The sequence below is a fragment of the Mus caroli genome, unplaced genomic scaffold (genome assembly GCF_978045245.1).
Source record: "Mus caroli unplaced genomic scaffold, Mus_caroli_1 scaffold_19, whole genome shotgun sequence".
Classification (NCBI taxonomy): domain Eukaryota; kingdom Metazoa; phylum Chordata; class Mammalia; order Rodentia; family Muridae; genus Mus; species Mus caroli.
This window is the reverse complement of record NW_028227274.1, coordinates 28,928,087-28,943,537: the sequence shown is the minus strand read 5'-3', so window position 1 is coordinate 28,943,537 and position 15,451 is coordinate 28,928,087. Positions and strand designations below refer to the sequence as shown.

Below are 15,451 nucleotides of genomic sequence, written 5' to 3'. Positions count from 1 at the left end.
TTTCTTTTAGGGAGTTATTTATGTCCTTCTCAATATCCTCTATCATCATAATGAGAAGTGATTTTAGATCTGAGTCTTGCTTTTCCAGTGTGTTGGAGTATCCAGTACTTGCTATGGTGGGAGACTTGGGTTCTGATGATGCGAAGTAACCTTGGTTTCTGTTGCTTATGTTCTTATGCTTGCCTCCTGCCATCTGATTATCTCTAGTGCTACCTGCCCTTGCTATATTTGACTGGAACCTGTTCGTCCTGTGATCCTGGTTGTGTCAGAGCTCCTTAGAGTTCAGCTGTCTCTGTGATCCTGTGATTCTAGGATTCTGTGATCCTGAGATCCAGGGTATGTCAGAGCTCCTGGGACTAAAGCCTCTGGGACCCTGAGATCCTGGTGTGATCAAGGTCTTGGGATCCTGGCATCCTCAGATCCTGTGGTCCTGAGTGTATTAGAAAGCCTGGGAGTGGAGCTTCTCCTGGGTGTTGTGGGACTGGATGTGGAGTTAGCATCCAAGGTCTGCTTAAGTCACTGGCTCAGACAGGAAGGAACCCTTACCACTGGTCAGGCAGATTTCCTGGATGCCCAGGTCCTGCTGCCTCCAGTTACCTCTGGTGTTGGAGCAGATGTTGTGTCCTCTTTACCTCTGATCCTATGATCCTGGGTGTCAATTGATTTTTTTTCCCCCAGCAAACCCACAATTTAGACTTGAATTCTTTGCTTCACAATGGCTGGAATCTCTCAATACTTTCATCTATCGTATCTTGTGTTGTTCTCCTGTGGTCAGGAGCATGCTGTGTATTGTAACTATTTTGTGATTTGTTCAAGTTCTGGACATTAGAAAGGCCCACATTTTAGAATATATGTTTACTTCTTATTTTTTTCTTGCTTCCTTCTAACAGGCAGATAGAAGTTATTTCCTTTTTGAATGTCCAATAAGTGTATACACATCAAAAAAGTAATTGATTGACATATAGTCAACATATAGCTGTATATATAAATAGAGACTGATAATTGATTATAGTATTTGAATGGCTTTTTCACTAAATTTCTTGTAACTTTGTATAAAAGAAGTAAACAAAAGATACCTGAAATTTGAAAGTCTGTTTAGTTTAGTTTTTTGTTTTGTATGAAATAGGAATGGAGAAGAAGAATATGAATCTATTGAAACTACAGAAATACAAAGCATAATAATTCAATCCACACTAGAGTGTTTAAGCTTTATGCTATAGGAAACAAAGGCATATTTACACTTTTAAAAAGCAACAGATATTATCTGACTTGTGGTCTATGAAGATAAATTGAATTACAAATGAAAAAAATATTATAGAGGAACGACAAAAGAGCCTTCAGAAGCCATTGTTGCAATAACTTGGGTAAGAGATGACTATAGTTTATATATTGCATATCTCCAGTCTATTTAAAAAAATGTCCTCATTGTATTGCCATTGAAAAGTTGTGGAAACTGCAGTTGGCAGACCCTGGCTCACTTAGGCTATATCCTAGAATGTTGTGCATAGTACATTGGCCCCTTTATCATTTGTTGCTTTCTGGTTCATGATATGAGTGGCCTTCTCCATTATACACTCCAGACAAGATGTGCTGCCTACCAATGATCCAAAGCTGTAGAGCCACTTGGTATGGAAGCAAAACCTTTTCTTCTTTATAAGCTAATTGCCTTAGGTATTTACTTATGATGGAAAAAATTTCAGAGATAGTGTGGATCTAAGCAGGAACTACACCCACAGCACTAACCATACAGTATACCATTACTCAGGCATGAGGAAGGGGTGCAGTCTAAAATGATGTTGAATTGTGGAAAAACATGGAGACCATTTTTTTTTTTATTGTAGAAGATAGTTTGAATGAGGGATATTTCAAAGTAGGATTCTGGTGTAATACAGTGTTGGAATAACTGGACATGGCAGTAATACCATGAGAAGGCCAATTTTGAATGAATTGATAAGAAACCCAATGGATAAGTAATTGTTATATTTTTCCCTTCAAGTATTAATATATGGTCCCTGTCACTATAGCTTTAAGCCTTGAAACCAGCATCTTCTATTTGAGAGAACATTTGGATTCTCAACACGTGTAAGTGATGGATTTCTTCATCTATGTCATTACCCTCAGTGAGCTATGGTTTGAATAATACAGATGTAGTTGATGACTTTTAGTAGGGTTTTACTATATCTGTAATGCATATGAATGCAATAACTGTGGCTCGATCATTAGGTATGCTTGGAGTCTGTCAAGATTATCATCTTTATGGTAATCAATGGCATTTTGTTAATGTATATACAGAAGTATAAGCATCAGTTAAGTAATGTTTTTTGTTTAACTTACTTTCAAGAGAACAATGTAACAATCAACCTTACCTTTCTTGAATTTCTCCTGTAATCAACTTTTACATCCCAAGCTAATGCATAACTGTAATCTTAAGTTATATAGTCTTTCATGCTCCAGATCCAGAACAATATTATTTGTTGAAAGCAGCAAACACAGAAGTTGAAACTCTGCTAAGATGAAACATTAAACATTAAAAAACACACCCATTGTTATTGATTGGTAAACAATGATATTTGTAGTACTGTTTGTTATCTGGGTCAGTTGGAGCCAATGATTTAATCTATTGCATATTCTTAAATATTTCTGTAAAGTATCCTTCATTCTTCTCTATGTTACACTTTCTGTGCTGTTCAGTAAATACAGAGTGAAACCCTTTGTTAAGTACAGACACACATAGACAGAAGACACAGGCACACACAGAGACAAGGACAGATTCACTAGACAGCCTTTAGGCAGGTATGGATTAAGAGTCATACAATAGACATGAGGGAAGATACAGGAAGCATGAAGTAGAGAACTTGCCCTTGGTTAAATGACGCCAAGGGGACATGCTTTCATTTCTTAATGTGACACTGATGTATGTTTGGTGACTCAGAGTTAGTCACTAATGTTTTTAATTCATACACCATTTCATCTCAAAAGTAACATAATGATATTGATTATATTGTAATTATTACAGGTAATCCTGTTTGGAGCTTTTACATGCCCTTCTATTGATGTTTTTTGTAAGAGGGTGCATCCCTATAGAAAGAGTGAATATGACCTTCACTCATTGCACTAAAGTCCTTCTATTGTTGAGTTATGTTATGAGATTTAATGAGTAGACTCTTGATTTTCAGGGACAAACCTTTGTAAAAATCTAAGCATAAATGAGAATAATGTAGACAACATGCTAGTGAAGAAATCACAAGTAGGGGGTTATCTGAGTAGGGAAGGCATTTTAAGTGTATTAGATGACAAATACGTGGTAGACATCAGTGATGCTTGTAAATAATGTCATTTTCCCTCCTCTGGGACATGCCTTCCTGCTTCTATCTACTACGAGAGCAGGGAAAATCAGACTTTTCTGCCCAGCAAGCTCTGTTCTCACTTCTCTCTGGTCTCATGATCAGCAATAGATGATGGTTACTCTGCCAGCTGCATTCCTTCAAGACCTCGTCCTACTCAGAAACACAATGAGATTTTTATGTAGCCCCCAATATCTTAGGGTTACTACTCTTATTCTTTGTTGAAGCGCATATGTTACAGTATGGCTGTTTGTAACTTTTGATACAGCATATCGAAGACTGTGACCCACAATAGCTGCTCAGCATGGCAAAGGAGACTCATACTATTATATCACTAGTCCAGGATAAGCTCTAAATTCAACATTCAAACTCACTTTTTACTCCATATGTGTTGCCTTCATGCCATGTTAAGGTTGAAAGACAGAAAATTATTGATCATACTCAACCACTATGCATGCAACCATTAGAGACTGGCATAGGAGTATGCTTATTTTTGATAAGCTTAAAATAAACCAGATACATTAAAGTTGAGCGAAGTCACTTCTACCCTAAACAGTTTGAGTTCTTCCTCTGACCCAAGATTGATTAACTTAGTCTTGCTGCCACTCAGTAGCATATCTCTTTAAGTGACATCTTAGATTTCTGTAAATTGTACTTGTGACATCCTAGATTTGTTTGTATTCAATATGAGGTGTGTGTGTGTGTGTGTGTGTTTGTGTGTGTATGTGTGTGCAACAAAAGACTTTAAAACACTGGTACTCAGGATTCACACTGTCTTTATTAACTAGCACAGAAAGTGTCATGTGGGGAGTGATTGGAATATGTTACAGAAATCTTTAATGAGGTTTTACAAAGGATTATGTCACTGGGTCCAGCTGATACCAACTGACTTAGACAATAACTGCATTACAAACATTGTTGTTTATCAGTCAATATCCATAAATGGATATTTATTTTAGAAGATTATTTTTTTAATTTTTTTTTCAGCATGACCCCAGTCAATTCTGAGGCAAATTTTTATTTTCCAACCTACTTTTTATACCATTTTAATTACTAGCAAGTATTATGTGCAAGCAGTACCATAAGGAGCTAACAAAGCAGCAAGTGAAGTCCTGAAATTATTCCCATGACAGTTGTTTAAAAGGGCTTGTCATAATGACCGAAATACTTGAGCCCACTTCCTCATCCAAGCCCAAAATCTTGCCTGAAGCCTAGTTCTTCTGTTTCACCCTAAGACTAAAATTCCTGCCTTACCCTACTTGTCTATTACAGCCTAAAGTTAGATTCTTGTGGAAACTTACTTCCTTATTATGCCCTAATGTCAGATTCCTGTCTGAAGCCCATTTCTTTGTCCTTGGCCAATGTCAGACTCCTGCCAAACAGTACCCCAGAAGGCTTTCCATACTAAGGCCAGTTGGTAAGCCTTGTTTTATTTATTTTTTATTATTTTTATTTTTTTTATTATGTATTTTCCTCAACTACATTTCCAATGCTATCCCAAAAGTCCCCCCTCCCCCCCACTTCCCTACCCACCCATTCCCAATTTCTTGGCCCTGGCGTTCCCCCATACTGGGGCATATAAAGTCTGTGTGTCCAATGGGCCTCTCTTTCCAGTGATGGCCAACTAGGCCATCCTCTGATACATATGCAGCTAGAGTCAAGAGCTCTGGGGTACTGGTTAGTTCATAATGTTGTTCCACCTATAGGGTTGCAGATCCCTTCAGCTCCTTGGGTACCCTCTCTAGCTCCTCCATTGGGAGCCCCGTGATCCATCCAATAGCTGACTGTGAGCATCCACCTCTGTGTCTGCTAGGCCCCGGCATAGTCTCACACGAGACAGCTATATCTGGGTCCCTTCAGCAAAATCCTGCCAGTGCATGCAATGGTGTCAGCGCTTGGAAGCTGATTATGGGGTGGATCCCTGGATATGGCAGTCTCTAGATGGTCCATCCTTTTGTCACAGCTCCAAACTTTGTCTCCGTAACTCCTTCCATGGGTGTTTTGTTCCCAATTCTAAGAAGGGGCACAGTGTCCGCACTTTGGTCTTCATTCTTCTTGAGTTTCATGCGTTTAGCAAATTGTATCTTCTATAGAAGATGTTTTTAAATCCCTATACTTGTGACTTTCTACAAATGATGCATATACATCATTTTGGGTCTTGGTCATGGAAGAGTACATAAACTAAAATTGCAACTCTGCATTAGCTTGGGTTGTAAAACTTGGTTACATGGGAAATCCAAGGAAACTAAGATTGAGAGTTACATTGTTTCTTACTAGCAGGTTCAATAACTAGGGTGAGCACACAGTAGGATAGCAGCCTTAAGTCTTTTTTTTTATTAGGTATTTTCCTCATTTACATTTCCTATGCTATCCCAAAAGTCTCCCATACCCTCCCCCCGACTCCCCTTCCCACCCACTCCCACTTCTCGGCCCTGGTGTTCCACTGCGTTCTACTGTACTGAGCAGCCTTAAGTCTTAAGTGACTTAACTTTGACTGTGAGGTGCAGCAAAAGTCCTAGTTTCCTAGAATATAAAGAATATTTTTTAAACTACAATACATTGCCATATATAAGTATCTTAGAAATAGTTAAATTAGAAAATTAACACAGGTATATAAAGTCATCAAATATGTGATATGGTATTAGTCTAAATGTAGTTCTTTTCAAGCTAACTTCATTCTTTTTTTCATTGTATATTTTATTTATTTACATTTCAAATGTTATTCCCTTTTCCAGTTTCCCCTCTGCAAACCCCCTATCCCATCTCCCTTCTCCTGCTCTATGAGGGTGCTCACCCCCTACCCACTCCTGCCTCTCCCCCCTGGCATTCCCCTACACTGGGGCATCAAGCCTTTCCCAGGACCAAGGGCCTCTCCTTCTATTGATGTCCAACAATATTGATGTAACATCCTCTGCTATGTTTGTGTTCTGGAGCCATGGAATTCTCCATGGTTGGTGGTTTAGTTGCTGGGAGCTCTGAGGGGTCTGGTTGGTTGATATTGTTGTTCTTATAGTTTTGCAAACCATTTCAGCTCTTTCAGTCCTGTCTCTAACTCCTCCATTGGGGTCCCCATGCTCAGTCCAATGGTTGGCTGTGAGCATCTGACTCTGTATTTGTCTCTGGCAGAGCCTCTCAGGAGACAGCTTCCAACATTTCTAGAAGACACAATCTTACAGCAAACTCCCGTATCCTCTGGCTCTTACAATCTTTCTGCTCTCACTTCCACAGCGTTCCCTGAGCCCTGGGAGTGCTTTGTAGATGTTTCCATTGGAATTGGTCTCCACAACTTTGCATTTTGATTTATTGAGTTTTTCTCTAGTGATCTCTGTCTGTTACAAGAAGTTTCCTTGATGAGGGGTGAGGACTATACTTACCTGTGGTGATAAGGGCAAGTTTTTATATACTGTTGGTAGGGATTGTGCTGGTTTAGTAAATTAGTGGTTGTAGAGTCTCCTCCAATAACCATGACGTCACTAGCATCAAGAGATTAGCTAGGTTTCTAGTTCCAGACACTGTTTCTTCATTTATGAGAGGGCCATAAGCCCAAATAGAGAGTGGCTACCAGCAAGGTATGCATGCTACTCCTGCAGCCTTAGGGCTATCTTTTCATAATGGTTGTTGATATGGTTCCTAGAGATCAAAGCTATACAGGACTGTTGGTTACTTCCCTCCTTTGGAAGCCTGCATGGAGCCTTCTGTGCCATGAAAGCTAGTCTTCAGGGAGGGGACATTCAGGTCAATTCCAGATAAGAGCTCTCTGTTTCTGAAGTGCATGGTATCTTCAGCAATAGAGACTTGCCTTCCACCTCTGGGGGCGACCAAAGGCAGCAACAGTAGGTTGTATGTTTTTGGAGTCTCCTGGACATCCCTGAACATAACTCAAACAAAAGCTTCTCATGTTTGTTTTTGGGGGTTTGTTAGGTAATCTTTGGCTCCTTTTTTGTTTGTTTGTTTTAATTAAAAAATTCTTTTTTGAAGGACACAAACCTATATGTAGGGGTTTGGATGAAAACTGTCTCCATAGAATCTGTTGTTTGAATACACTGTTTGTGGAGGTATAGGAGTTGTGGTCTTAGCTTTGAGAGTATGTCACCTCAGCCTGCTTCCAGTCTGATCTCCCCTCTTGTTTGCATTTGAAGATGTGGACTCTCACTGTTCTGCTCTCATGCCTGCACTTGTCTTCACCCCACCACAGTGGAATCTTATTGCTTTAGAACCATAGCCCCAATAAACTCTTTTTTTTCTTTAAGTTGCCTTGGTCATAGTTTAGCACGGCAGCAGCAACAACAAAACTAACTAGTACTCTGAGTAGACTGATGTTTTTCTTGGCTACATAATATTGAATGTCACATTTTCAGCCTTTGGGGGTTGTATTGTCTATTACCTTATCTCCATAATTTGTTGTTTTGCTTTTCTTTACTGGTTGATTTATAGCTTGAACATGATAATTTTATGGTTTGGATTCCAAACACCCAGAATGAAATCATTCTGTTACTTGATGATCCTGTGAGAATGATTGAGCCTTCATGTTATTATAAATTCTTTCGGGAGAGAGGGAATGAACCTATGCTGAATTGTTAAAGAAAATCATACATTTGAAACTTTTAATACAGTGCTACTCATTGGAACATCCATTAGACATTGATCAGACATTGATTACATTTGAGGCCAGGAATTACTTGTGTACATTTTTTTTTTTCATCACAGATCACAATCAGAATGGTGCTAATGTCCCAGGGAATGTAAACTGATCAGTAAGTAACTGATTTATAAGAAACAAATATAAAACTGCAAAAGAGGAATGAATTTATTACTCACAATTTCCCCAGGTGTTTCTAGTTAATGTTCTCATTCTTCTGCTCACATAGCAAACTGTAAATTTCATCTATCATTTGTTTTAATAGTATTTACCTTCTACTCTGCTGAGAGGAAGTATCTATTTTTGCAAATAGTGTATCTTATATTAATGATTCATACAACATGCGCCAGAAATATGTTTTTCTTTTGTTTAATTCCCTGAAGATTATTTATGTGTAACACAAGAATATGAAAATAACTGCTAGATAGAAGATGTTTTAGGAGATTCTTTAGAATAAAACTTGGATTTCTTTCTAGGGAAGATCAGGGTCAAGCCTTGATACCAAATGTCAACTTCTGTAAATGCAAAGAGTTAGAAAATGTAACTTATAATTCATCATGAGGACTAGGGAAATACCCTGAAATTTACCCAGTGATAAGAAAGCATACTGTCTTAGTTAATGTTTAATGTGATGTGTTCAAAGATCTATAAAGAAAGCTGTTGACATTATTTCTTGCACAAAGATAATAGAATCAAGAGTATAGTTAAGTTCACAGATATCCAGTAAGGCACAGCATCCTTGCTTCTTGGGCATTAGTATTGGTGGCATTTGTCCTTCCCTAGAGATGACAAGAATCATGGAATATGGAAAAGTATGGGAGGCTCTTGTGCAGCTAACTTTGAGCAGGGGAGCTCCTGTCTGCTCGGATTTACTTGTGAGGCATTGCCTTACATTATTGCACTTGCTGGCAAGCTGCAAGTTCAAAATTTGTAGGCAAAGAAGCAAGATGGCAGACCCAAATTAATGTGGAAGACTTGGAGCAGAATTCTTTACATAGGAAAGCTGAGTTTTACCTTTAAGTACTTCAAGTTATTGAAGGAGGCCCTGTATATATTCTTAAGAGTATTTCATAGAGGAAAAGTCAATGCAATTTAAATGACTACTGCACCTACGAAATACCTTCATGCACCAACCTAGAAGTCACTGTTTTCTACATACTATCTTCTGTAAAGATTCATTATCAATGATGGAAGCTGTAGATTTGATGAATCTAGGGGTTTTGATGATGCACATAACGGGCATGTGGCAGTAAATAACTCCTATCTTGGAGGAAAAGGATGAGGCTAAAACCTATTTGTTTTCAATCACAGAAAACGACATGTTTCATCCCTTAACACCATGTTTCTTTAAAATGGCTGCTAACAATTAATTTTGGTTCTGAATGTTTAAGTTAGATAAATGTGATTTATTCTTACTCTTTGATGTCAGAATAAATGTGGTTATAAGTTGTTATTATATAGTAGTATTTAAAGCACAGTTTCTAAAAAGCCTATGGATTAAAGACAAAGAAATGAAGGAGGAGGAGTAGAAGGAGGAGGGGAAGGTAACTGATAAGAAAGAATACCAGTATGTTTTATAATTAGAGCTTTACATTACTTTACAGAAACATTTGGGAGAAAATTTAGCACATCACATATTTCTATTATAGTGATGATGACCTTAAACATGAATTTCTTCTCCTTATGCCTATGTCAATCCTAACTTCGGATGATGAATATATCCCATTCAACTATCTCATTCTTATGTAAAGTGTGTTGCATATTGGATTTCAGGAACAACTGTAGATAATTAACTTGCCATGTCAGGGTAGGGTTATTCCCTATAGCTGAGGATCCACACTCTGAAATTGATTTCTACCATCTTCTTTTGTGCTGCTTTGTTATGAGAAGGAGACCATGAAATCATTGATGATATTGATTATACTCTACTTCCCCACCGACTTTACCTTTCTCAGCTGTAGCATTCACAGCTGAATTTTCAAAGATTATGAAAAGTACTTGTTCATTTGAACACATCGGTAAGTTGTTTTTAACACTGTACATTTTGGGATATTAAATGTTCTTGAAAAACATGAAAAAAGAATTTAGGTTGATTTCCATAATTGTACATGAGTTTGGGTGGTATCACATAGTAGTTGAGCCCACTGTATGTAGTATTTTTGTCTGTGCAAAAGAACTATGACTGCCTTCAAGATTTCCTGAAACATTTCAATAAAATACAACCTAAAAATACATATTTACTGTCATTTTATAAAATCTTCAAATGTTTTTAAATGTGTTGCAATTGCCCGTCTGTGCACAAAGCCCCGTCTTTGCTTTTGTTTGTAACTGCATCCAGATCCAAAGCTCTCAGTATTCCTAATGAAAGTCTCTTGGCTTAGTTATTCTTGGTTATCAACTTGATTACATCTGGAGTTGGCTAAAGTCGAAGCTGTTGGGTACAGCAGTGAGGGATTTTTCTTGATTGAATCTCTTGAGGTAGGAAGACCCACCCTAAATCCAGATCATTTGAAGTGGGAAGACTGACTTCATATCTGGGCCACACCTTTTGGTGGCAGCCTGAATAATGGATGTGGAAAAAGGAAGCTCTTGCTTTTTGCCTGTTTGCCTTCACTCTCACTGGCACGTTCATTTCTTCACTAGCATTAGTGCCAATTTCTTCGGGTTTTCAGTGTATACTGAAGACAACCTGAGATGTGGACTCAATAACTATCGGATTCTTGGACTTTCTAAGAGACATACAGTATTGGACTATTTGGACTACAGCCTGATAATCACACCAATAAAACACACACACACATACACACTTAGGTATTAGTAAAAAGATAATTTTAGTTTAGAGGAAGACTTTGAATTTCAGAATGTAAGCTACTAAGTCTCTTTTCTGAAGTACTGGAAAGGGAGTCACCTTTTATTAAGCAGACAGCATTCATTAACACACTATATTCAGATGCCATTGACAAGTTTGTAGAAGACAGAGGGAACTGCATTCTAGCACAGCAGTCTCACTCTGAGATTCATAGTTTATTATATTAACTCAGTACAAAGTATTATACACAAAGAACCTTTCTTTTTTAAATACCACTGATCTTAGTTCAATATTTAGGCTAAGAATAGAATAGTTACTGCATTCACCCACAGGTTCCTCAGTACTGCCTCCGCCACCCTATCCAATACACAGACACCAGACATCCTGTGTTAAGTTTTACTATGATGAGTATCCCCTACAAATTGATTGCCCCTCTCTCTTCCCAGTAGATCTACCCTGGGTCTCACAGCCAGTGTCTCTGCCCACTCTGACTACCTCCTCCTATCAACCTCCTAGGTTATTAGGACCCACCCCTTCTGCATCTACTCAGCTCTTAATCTAGTCTCTACCACCCCATTCCTGGGACTCACAACCAGTGTGCTAGCTTGTTCTGGCTTTTCCTGCCCTCACTACAAAGCCTATAGAGACTTAAGTCAGGATTCTCTCCACCTCTCCACGAAACTACAGGACTCTCCCACATCATACCCAATTTTTCCATTCAGGCCTATCTACCCCAACACATTACATTGTCTTGGAATGGGAAGCACACCTGGTATACTAGCCCAGTCCCTTCTGTCCACTAGACTTCATTCCACCCAAGAAATTCTCAGTCTCTAGACCCAACCATCAGTTTTTCTTCCCCAACTTGTTTTTTTAATCCATAAACAACTCAAAACAAATAATGAAAGTCCACGTGCCCATATCTCATTACAGGAATACCAACCATATGAAAGACCAAGCCAGCATCTTCTCTTCAAAGCCTGCCAGTCCAGTAGAAATGTTTGCCAATGAGAATTGTTCAGATGAACTTCAGGACATAGGACTTAAGCGAATGATCATAAAACTTGCCAAAGAATTCACAGAGTTTTAAAAGAACACAAAGAAGAGCTGGCATGGTGGCACACACCTTTAATCCCAGCACTTGGGAGGCAGAGGCAGGCCTGGTCTACAAAGTAAGTTCCAGGACAGCCAACAGAGAAACCCTGTCTCAAAACAAACAAACAAACAAACAAACAAACAAAGCACCCCCTCCCAAACACCCCAAGAACACAAAGAAATACCTTAATGGAACACAAATAAAGAGATGAAGGAAAATAAATTACCAAATGATTTCCCAGAAAACAAAAATATAAGGCTGATGGAAATGATGAAGGGTACTCAAGACTTGAGGACAAAATTGAATTTGGAGATAGAAACATTGAAGAGAACTCAAGATGAAATGAAGATGGAATTGGAAAACTAAGTAGTTCAACTAGAAAACTCAAAGGAAAGCCTTATACATAGAATGATTCTAGCAGAAGACAGAATATTAAGTACGTCTCAGTGATAAAACAGAGTATATAGATGGAATAAATAGGGAATGTGAAAACTTAAAAATAAAAAAAGACACAGGAAAGAAACACAGGGAATATGGAACACTTTGTATCATCAAGTTGATGGTGAAAAATAGTGAACTAACAGAAAACAAAAATCTATGAATACAAATAAAGAAAACAATGCAGAGAATCAACAATTTCAATAGCTGGTTCTTTGACAAGATAAACAAAATAGGTAGACTCAAAACAAGTAGCCAGAAGAAAGAGAGGACCCAAATTAGCCAAATCAGAAATGCATAGGTAACAACAGCTACTGAAGAAAGTCAAAGAAACTATTATAAGGGAATAGTTATGTAAAGATACAATAAAAAAACAAAACTATATTCCTTATTAACTCAGACTCAAAATACTCAATTAAATTCTTTCAAACACAACATAAACATACATTGAAAAAAGACTTTACAGCTGACCAACTTGGCTTTACTAGTGAAATGCAGGGATGATTCCATATAAGCAAGCCAATAAATGTAATAAGCCACGTGAATGGACTTGAAGACAAAACTCACACAATTGTCTCAATAGATGCAGGAAAAGTCTGTGACAAAATCTAATATACTTTAGTGATAAAAGTCACTGAGAATGTAGGGCTAGAGGGAACATACCTCAACACGAAGTTATTCATGGGAAGCTCACAGCTAACATAATCATAGTGGAAAAAAGCTAGAAGCAATGCCACTGAATTCAGGAACAAGACAGGTTTATGTTTACCATGCCCACTACTTTTAGCACTGTACTCAGAATACGAGCTGGAGCAATAAGGCGAGACAAGGAAATTAAAGAAATACAAATAGGGAAAGAAGACCTCACACTATCACACCATCCCTATTTGCAGATGACATGATACTATAGATTTGAGATACAAACTATCCTGCCAAAAATCTTCTTGTAACAACAAACAAATTCAGCACTGTTGTAGAATACAGAACCAACTAGCTGTAATCAGTAGGTGAGATATAGGAACATACCTACCCAAGGAAGCCAAAGGCATATTCAATGAAAATTTAAAAACTCTGAAGAAAGAGTCACACTAGAATATAAAAATACATTCCATGTTCATGGATTAGTATTACCAACATCGTGAAAATGATCAATATACCAAAAACTATCCACATATTCAGGGCAATCACAATCAAAATCCCCATACCATTCTTCACAAAAATAGAAAAAAAAAAGCCCCAAATACACATGGGCCCACAAAAGACCCAGAATAGCCAAAACAATCCTGAGCAAAAAGAACAACTGGAGGGATTTCCATTTCAGATATTAAGGTATATTACAGAGCCAAAGTAATAGAAACAATATAGCATTGGCACAAAAACAACCATGTGGACCAATGAAACAAAGTCAAAGACCTAAAATGAGTACATATAACTTTAACCACTAACTATTTGACAGAGACATTAAAAGATATACTGGAAAACAGAAAGCATCTTCAGCAAATGGTGTTGGGAGAACTCGATGTCCACAAGCAGAAGAACCAGATTAGAATAGTATCAAGTACCTCGCACAAAGACTAACCTTAAACAGATCAAAGACCTAAACTGTGAAATCTGAAACAGTGAAAGTACTAGAAGAATCTTAGGCAATACCTACAGGTATAGGAAAAAAATTTCTGAGTAGGACTCCATTCGCCCGAGAATTAGGGTCAATTATTGACAAGTGGGGCTTCATGAATCTTAAAACCTTCTGCACAGTTAAATGAACTGGGTGAAGAGGAAGCCCATGCAATGAGAAAAATTCTCTGTCTTCTATACATGTCTTATAAAAGAACTGAGAACAAACGTTAAAGAAACCAAAACCAAAACCAAACCAAAACAAAATACCCAAACCAAAACTACATGACCCTACCGAAAGAATGATTGGTAAATGAGGAAAGCTGGGAACATGAGAGGTGATTGTCCCCAGTGCCAAACAGTCTTGCAATCATGCCTACAGGTATCATTACTTTTATGGAACAGGCTGTATTTAAGAATATTTATGTATATACATATATGAATGCAACAACAACCAGTAAAAACAAAAAGAGGCCATGAATTTGAAGCAAAGAGGAGATGAGTCTATGGGAGGGTTTGAAAGGAGAAAATGGAATAGAGAAATGCAATTAAATTATAATTTCAATGAAATAATTTTGGGCACACGCCAATCCCTGACATGATTAATGATACTTTGTTTATGTTTGCAGACAAGAGTCTAGCATGGCTGTCCTCTGAGAGACTCCATTCAGCAGCAGACTGAGACAGATACAGAGACCTACAGCCAAACAGTGGTTAGAGCTTGCAGACATTTATGGAAGAATTTGGGGAAAGATTAAGGGCCCGGAAGGGGATGAGAGCTCCACAGGAAAACCAACACAATCAACAAAACTGGACTTTTGAGGGTTCTTAGAGACTGAACTGTGAATCCAAGAGCATCCATGGGCTGGACATGATACCCTCTCCCTCCTGCACATACGTAGCAGATGTGCTGCTCAGTCTTCATGTGAGCTCCAAACTGGAGTGGGGGCTATTGCAAAAGCTGTTGCTTGTCTATGGAATATATTCTTCTAGCTGGACTGCCTTGTGTGACCTCAGTGGCAGAGAATTCTCCTAACCCTGCAGAGACTTGATGTGTCAGGGTGGGGGGATACCCATGGAGGAGCCTCTACCCTCTCAGAGGAGAAGGGGATGGGGATGGGAGGAGGGACCATGGGAGGGGGGACTGAGTGGGAAGCAGTGATCAGAATGTAAAGTGAACAAAAAAGAGAAGAAATGTAAAAATAGTATAAAATAAAATGATTCAACAAATCTATTTTAAGACGTACATATGTACCAGTGTGTATACTTTGTTTGCTGCCAAAATATAAAGAGGATCATATAAAAATTGTTTGACATGTATCAAATATATATAAAAATATCGAGGTGTTGAGTGGGACTGTGTAAAAAAAATCACCATTTTTATTGACATTTATAAGTAAAGTAATGTTAGCTTTGTTACCAAAACCATCTTGAAAATGCAAAGGCATAACACAAAGCTGTAAACAACAGATTCTTTAAAGGACCAGGGAGCAACTTATTTTCATATCTGT

The 15,451-nt window shown here is 38.1% G+C and overlaps 1 long non-coding RNA gene across 4 annotated transcripts in view; it reads left to right on the top strand.

Moving 5' to 3' along the window:
* Positions 1 to 14,986, top strand: part of LOC115029878 (uncharacterized) — a 38,314-nt gene extending 23,328 nt beyond the window's left edge. For 2 of the 4 annotated variants that reach the window (XR_015046054.1, XR_003835466.2), the window contains exons 6-7: positions 8,052 to 8,098; positions 14,570 to 14,986. This is a non-coding gene — a long non-coding RNA (uncharacterized LOC115029878). Of the gene's footprint in view, positions 1 to 8,051; positions 8,099 to 11,725; positions 11,965 to 14,569 lie in introns of all 4 variants that reach the window. The other 2 variants (XR_015046055.1, XR_015046056.1) reach the window with 2 other exon arrangements.
* Positions 14,987 to 15,451: the final 465 nt, after the last annotated feature.